The sequence below is a fragment of the Kryptolebias marmoratus genome, linkage group LG4 (genome assembly GCF_001649575.2).
Source record: "Kryptolebias marmoratus isolate JLee-2015 linkage group LG4, ASM164957v2, whole genome shotgun sequence".
Lineage (NCBI taxonomy): Eukaryota > Metazoa > Chordata > Actinopteri > Cyprinodontiformes > Rivulidae > Kryptolebias > Kryptolebias marmoratus.
In genome coordinates, this window is record NC_051433.1 from 21,103,895 (window position 1) to 21,110,624 (window position 6,730).

A 6,730-nucleotide genomic window follows, 5' to 3' on the forward strand; every position below is an offset into this window, starting at 1 on the left:
AGCATCACACAGTTGTTTGTCGGCTGTACTTCAGTGATGTGATTCTCCTGTTCCACAACATCCCAAAGGTGCTCGGTGGGACTGAGATCTGGTGACTGTGGAGACCGTTGGAGTTCAATGAATCCAGACTCATCAGACCAGGAAATATTTTTCCAATCTCTTATTGTCCCATTATACTGAACCTGTGTGAATATTAACCTCAGTTTCCTGTTCTTCGCTGACAGGTGTGGCACCTGGTGTGGTGTTCTGCTGCTGTAGCCCATCTGCTTCAAGGCTGGACGAGTTGTGATGGTATTCTGCAGACTTCTGCCATTTATAATGACCTATTGTTATTTACCTCTCAAATGGTCTGTTAACTTTATTTATTATTCTTCTGTCAACTTTAATGTGGCACGAATGGAAAAGTGAACCCAGACAAACTATACATCAAAGCGACCAGCAGGGTCATGGGATGTGAGGTGGAATTAGCCAAAAACGACCCCCAAAAACACAACAATGTCAATTAATGGGAAATGCCTGAAATCCTGTCAAAACTTAAAGCTCTTTGAAAAATCTCATAAACCATTTGACAGAAGGTATTGAAACTCACAAAATAATCATCGGACAGTCCTGTGGAGCGACAGAGCTTACCTGAAAAACACAAAATTTGCTGTGGACAATTTCTTGTCCACGCTCTTAACTGAAAACAGTGCATCGTAGGAATGTCATACAGCATAGCCTGACACCTCACGGGTCAAGGACGATGGCTATTGATTTCAAGGTCACGGGTCAAGATAAGAAAAAATAAAATAAATAAAAGTGGAAGGCCCCTTCAAACTTTTTCCAGAAAGGTTTCTAGTTTGAACAACTGTTGCCTTTCTGTCGTCTCAAACCAGTCTGCCATTCTCCTCTGACACTGGCAAAGCTTTTTTTGTCCACACAAATGTCCCTCACCAGATATTTTCTTTTTTTTTTCGGACCATTCTCAATAAACCTTAGAGATGGTTGTGTGTAAAAATCCCTGAAGATCAGCAGATTTTGAAATACTCAAATCAGCCTTACTTGCACCAACAACCACACCATGTTCAAAGTCACTTAAATCCCCTTTTCTTCCCCATTCTGATGCCTGGTTTGAACTACTGAATGAATATGGAAAAGGACAAATATGGCTGAAAAGAGGAAGGAATGCAGAAATAAAAATAGGGTGAAATGAGGATGAAATTTTAAAGTAAAAAAAAAAAAGATAACATGATGGAGGACTATAAAGATGGATGAAAAAGTAGAAAAGTAAAACATAAACTAAAGGCCTAGCATTCCTTGAATGACTGCATATCACCCTCCACTTTTCATGCCATAGTTTTAAACTAATATTTTATATTGAGAAGGGATGGAGTTATAGCTGTGATGGTCGAAGATTGTAAATGGCATTATGAGCAATCTCACATGAGATCTCGCAAGACGCCTTAGCTCACAGAGTATGTGTTGAGGATTACCCTCAGCTACCACACCAAATCCTAGCTCAGTAACTGCAGAACTGACCCGAGTTACAGCCATTTATGTGTCGGCTAAGGTCATCTGATGAGTCAGCATGTAGACAGGAAGCACAACATCTGGAGAGCTGGTGCAGAACTAATAACTTCTGCACAAATGTGACAAAGACAAAGAAGCAGATTGTGGGTTTTAGGAACAGCAGCTACCCCTCTCCACATTGTGAGCACAGCAGTTCAGATGGTTCAGATATTCTTTTTTTTTCCCGATTTTTAAAGAGTCCATATATTCATCTTATTTTGGCGTGTTTCTCCAGGCCTTGAGTTTTTAATTTTGTTCTTTCATGTCTGCATACTGGAACGGCAAAAAAGCACCTCGAATCCTTGATTATCTGTGGTGGCCATCTTAGATTAGGCTGAGTCCAAACATTAATGAGTTGAAACTGTACATTCAATGATTACTTTCTGACAGTTTCATTCAAATCTGTCTAATGGTTCATGAGATACTTTGGTAACAAATACACACACACAGGCAAAAACATGATTGCCCTTGTGAGTTTTGGCTGCAGGCAATAACAAGCGAATAAAGAATAAGACGTAGTGATGATGGTAAGTAAAAAGGACCAGAGGACAAGGCAGTTCCTGTGAAAAGAGCGAGGCAAAGAAAGTAATAAAACTCATGAGAAGAAAACAAAAAGGCAACAAATTGAGGTTTGATGGATGGAAAAAGCAAAGGATGATGAGAATACTTGGCTTCCTCTACAGGAAACGTTTAAAAAAAAAAATTTTATTTGAGTTTTCGCATAAAACTAAAATAAATTCCTGGATCGTATTGATTCTTGAAGTTGAGCTGAAAACAAAAAAACTGTCATGAGAAAAAAAAAAAAGGGAAGATTCTGGAGGTGTGCTACTTATTGTTACTTTTTTTTTAATCTACCTTCTCTGCTCAGTTTCTACAGGCAGCCAAAGTAATTTAAATCGATTCGAAGTCCTTCAATTACAGACGCTCTGACAGCAGTTTGCAGGGAGGGAAATGGATTTTTTCTGCTCATCTGCGAGCCAAGGCCAAATCTGAGGACCTCGACAGCAGCAGCGCTGTAACAAAACGCACAGTGGACATCGCCGGCTCATCCTTCACCCTTCACTTTATACTCTCAGCCTAGTGCTTTTTCTATAAAAAAGGCATGGAGTTTCTTGAAGGAATGCATATCACCAGTCGCCTTTTATGCCAGTGTTAAACTATTTTATGCTGAGAAGGGACAGAGTTATACTGTTTTTGTCAAACCTCGTAAATTATGTTATGTGTGATCTCATGTGATTTCACACAATGTTGGGAGATCTGCAGGTGATCGAAGTATGTGTTGAGAATGACTCTGAACTACTACCACAACAAATTTTATCTCAGTATCACTAAATTTGATGAAGTAATAGTCATTTTTGTGGTAGCTAATGTAGATTAGCTGTGGCAGCCATCTTGAACTGGGCTGACTCTGAAAGGTATTGAACAGTAAATGTACATCCAACAATTACTTTCTGAGAGTTTCATTAACACCTGTCCAATGGTTCATGAGATATTTTGCTAACAGACAGACACGGCCTATGCCAACACTGAATGCCAAAGTTGGAAGCAAAGATGCAGCGCAATGAGTAGCGTTTAAAGTATGTGTTGTGAATTAAGTTCATCTGCTACCACTCCAGATTTTAGTTCAATATCTGTTAATTTGACTTAGTTGTAGTATATTATGAGTTTGATAAATTGGCTTAGCTGGGGCAGCCATCTTGAATTGCACTGACACCAAAAGTTGATCAGTCGTAAATGTATATCCAGCTATTTGTTTCCAGGAGTTTCATTTAAATCTGTCCAGCGTTTTATGAGACACTGGACAAAACATTACCTTTTTCTTTTGCTTTTGGGTGATATAAATGCACCTATTTTTCTAATAAAGTTTGTCTGGAGGAGACAATGAAGGAGAGACAAACTTGAACTTTGTATTCTCACTCTGCTCGAATGAGTGAAGAAAACAATGTTTGTGTTTGAATGACATGAACCTCTGGAGAAGAATATGTTTGCACATGTTAGCACACACATAAATATCCTGACTCACATAGAGCACAGAATGAAACACGTACCTGCACACACACACACACACACACACACACACACAGACTGGGTCATAGTCGTTATCTGTCAACGGCCCCGTCAACAGATTCACAGGCGGAAAATTGTAAATATTGAGCAAACGTCTTGTCCCTGAAAGATGAAGTACAATAGCCTGAGGCAATTCATACCAGTATTGCTTTTTTTATGAACTAATATGTTCATAGTTGTTGCTTCCAAATTACTCAATAAATATCCAATACTTCCTTAGAGACAGCCTTGACCCTGTTGTCTGAAAGAGTGCTTTTCACAACGCCCGTTTCCCCCTCAACACGCCAAAACACTGAGAGCAGCTTTGTAAAGTGGCAATTACTGGCCCAACATCAATTCAGAACCACATAAAAAAAAGTGTTGTGTTTTGTGAAAGCCGAATGAACAAATAAAGTGAGCCACCAAGAGAGAGAGATAGAAAAAAAAAACAACCCTCAAATAATTAAAGGAGCAGCCCATGCAAATGGGTCATTTAGAGCCACATTCTCTCACCTCTGCTGGCATTAAAAGCAGTGGGTTACATGATAGAAGTCTTTAAGCTGACCTCCAAAGCTTTCCCCTCCACCACCACCCTCATCTATATTTATATGAAGGAGCGGCACTAATTTTGCTCAGTAAATCAGTGTGCACATTTCGTTCTGACCTCCAGCTTGACACTGAATTAAACAATATCAGGGCCCCGAGAAGCCCGCTTTAACAAGCCTTAAATTCCTCCGTCCAATCCATCAGCGGGGATATTTCTGACACACGCAGGGAAGAGCATGAAATAAGGCAATTATTGAACCCTTCAGTCCATTTTTACGGCTTGGCTGGCGGGCATGGTGCAGCACGGAGCCACGGACCGGCAGAGATTTTTATTTATTTATTTATTTTTTTGCATTGAGATGACTCTCTGTGATAAGAATGCTCAAAATTAACACCTTGCAAATAAATTTCGGCACCAAATATCCTGTTAATCCGGGTCACTTCGAACCGTACGGAAAACAATGATGTGGGGCAGAAATGACCGGAGGGCCCGCGTGGAGTCTGCTTGACTTTGAGCGGTAAAAACGGCACAAGTTGCTCCAGAGTTCCAGTTTGAGACACTTTTCTCCCAGTGTTCCTCTCCGGTGAATGCAGACACAAAAAAGGGGGGAGGACTTTGTGTGTGTGTGTGTGCGCCTTACATGGAGGTGGCAGTCGATCCTGTGAGCCTGGGTGTCCTCTCAGATTGCCTGACAGATAATCCATCACACAGTCAGTGTGTCTGACAGGAAGAGGTCTCAGTCAACTCTCTGTCTTTCCATGGCGCTCACACAGGGGCCTATGAAGGACAGTCACTCTCTTCGAGCCTCTCCTGGGACGGCACACACTCAGGCTTCATTAGAGTGAATGAAGACGGCTGATCTGGGGATATTAAGTGTTTGTGTACACCAAAATGGATGAGAAGCAAGGCAGAAAGCAGAAAGAGTCACACAGAAAGGTACAAAGTTCAAAATAGGCAGTGTAAAGCTTATCGAAGCATGCTGTTGAGAAGTACGGTGCCTTGAAAAAGTATTCATACTCCTTCAAGATACAACCATAACCTTTAAAGTATTTTATAAAGATTTTAAAGACCAATACAAAGTAGCTCATAACTGTAAAGTGGAGGGAAAGTAATTAGTAAAGAGAGTCCACCTGTGTGCAGTTTAATCAGTATAAATCCAGCTGTTCTGTGAGGGCCTCAGAGGTTTGTTACAGATTAGTGATCAAACACACGTCATGAAGACCAGGGGACACACCAGACAGGTCAGGGATCAAGTTGTTGAGAAGTTTAAAGTTTATGTGTTGGTCTATCACATAAACTCCCAGCAAAATACTTTGAAGTTTGTGGTTCTGACTTCACAAAATGTGGAAAAGTGGAGACTTTTTCAAAGGCACTGTCGGGAAACTTTAAGTGAAAACCTCAGCCTAGTCACACAACACTACATGATACAGAAAAATCCAAATCAATCAACAGAATTACTAAAAAGTTAGGCGCCCAGAAGGAAAGGTCTGATTTGAATGTCGTTTAGTACACATGCAGACCTGCGATGGGTATGTAAACAATTTAATCTGCAAAGAGCTGCAGCAAAATGCATAAAGGGCGGCAGACGACGCTGAAGTTGGCATCAAATTCTAGCGTCGAATAGCTAAAGGGCGATTCCACCTAATTTTTCACTACCATCCGTGTCTTTAATTGATTCTAATTTAAAAACTACAAATCGTAGACACTTCAAACCTGGACTGGATTATTCTCCTCTTCCAGATACATGAGTAAAACCATGATTGGGATTTGTGAAACCTTTTTATGATTTGTGAAAACTCATTAAAATTAGATTTTCACCATTTTCTGGCACATGGATGGCACTACATCTGCTCTAATTTAAAAACTACTGCACCTAGACACTTCAAACCTGGAATAGATTCTTCTCCTCTTCCAGATACATGTTTAAAACCATGATTGGGATTTGTGAAAGAAGTGTTTTCAAATACAAACAAATGTATATTCATGAAACATAAAGATTGTAACACTTACAAAATCACAAAAACAGTAAAAAATAATCTTCAATTTTTACTTAAATTCGAATAGCACTTTTAGCACACCTATTTACAACAAATGTCTTTGAGTCAGTTGATAGAACTAAATTCAAATCAGTTCATTCATACCTTACAAATGATTTAAAAAAGGTTCTTTGTAAGGAAATACAACAAATTGCATGGAGTGGATTTATAGCATTGATTCCTGCTAGACCAGCAGGTTATGACTGGAATACATGGCATGCATTTTGGGACATTAAAACACTGTTAAAAGTAATATTCAGACAGTGGTAGAGTATGTGGACCATATGAGAGGTCTACAACCTTTTCATTCTACATACACTTCAGTTTAACCTGTACTTCATGTATATTGATTTTAAAAAGAGACCATTAGCCAAAATACAACATTCCTCAAAAGAAATATGTTGTTCAAAAGTCCACTGGTCAGAACCAAAATAGGTAGAAATAGGTGAAGAAAAGCAGGATATGAAATAATAAAACATGTTAGCGTAACGAGAAAGGAAAGGTTTGTAATTGTCACAGTCTGCTTGGGTGTGGGTTTTGTTTTGTACACTTA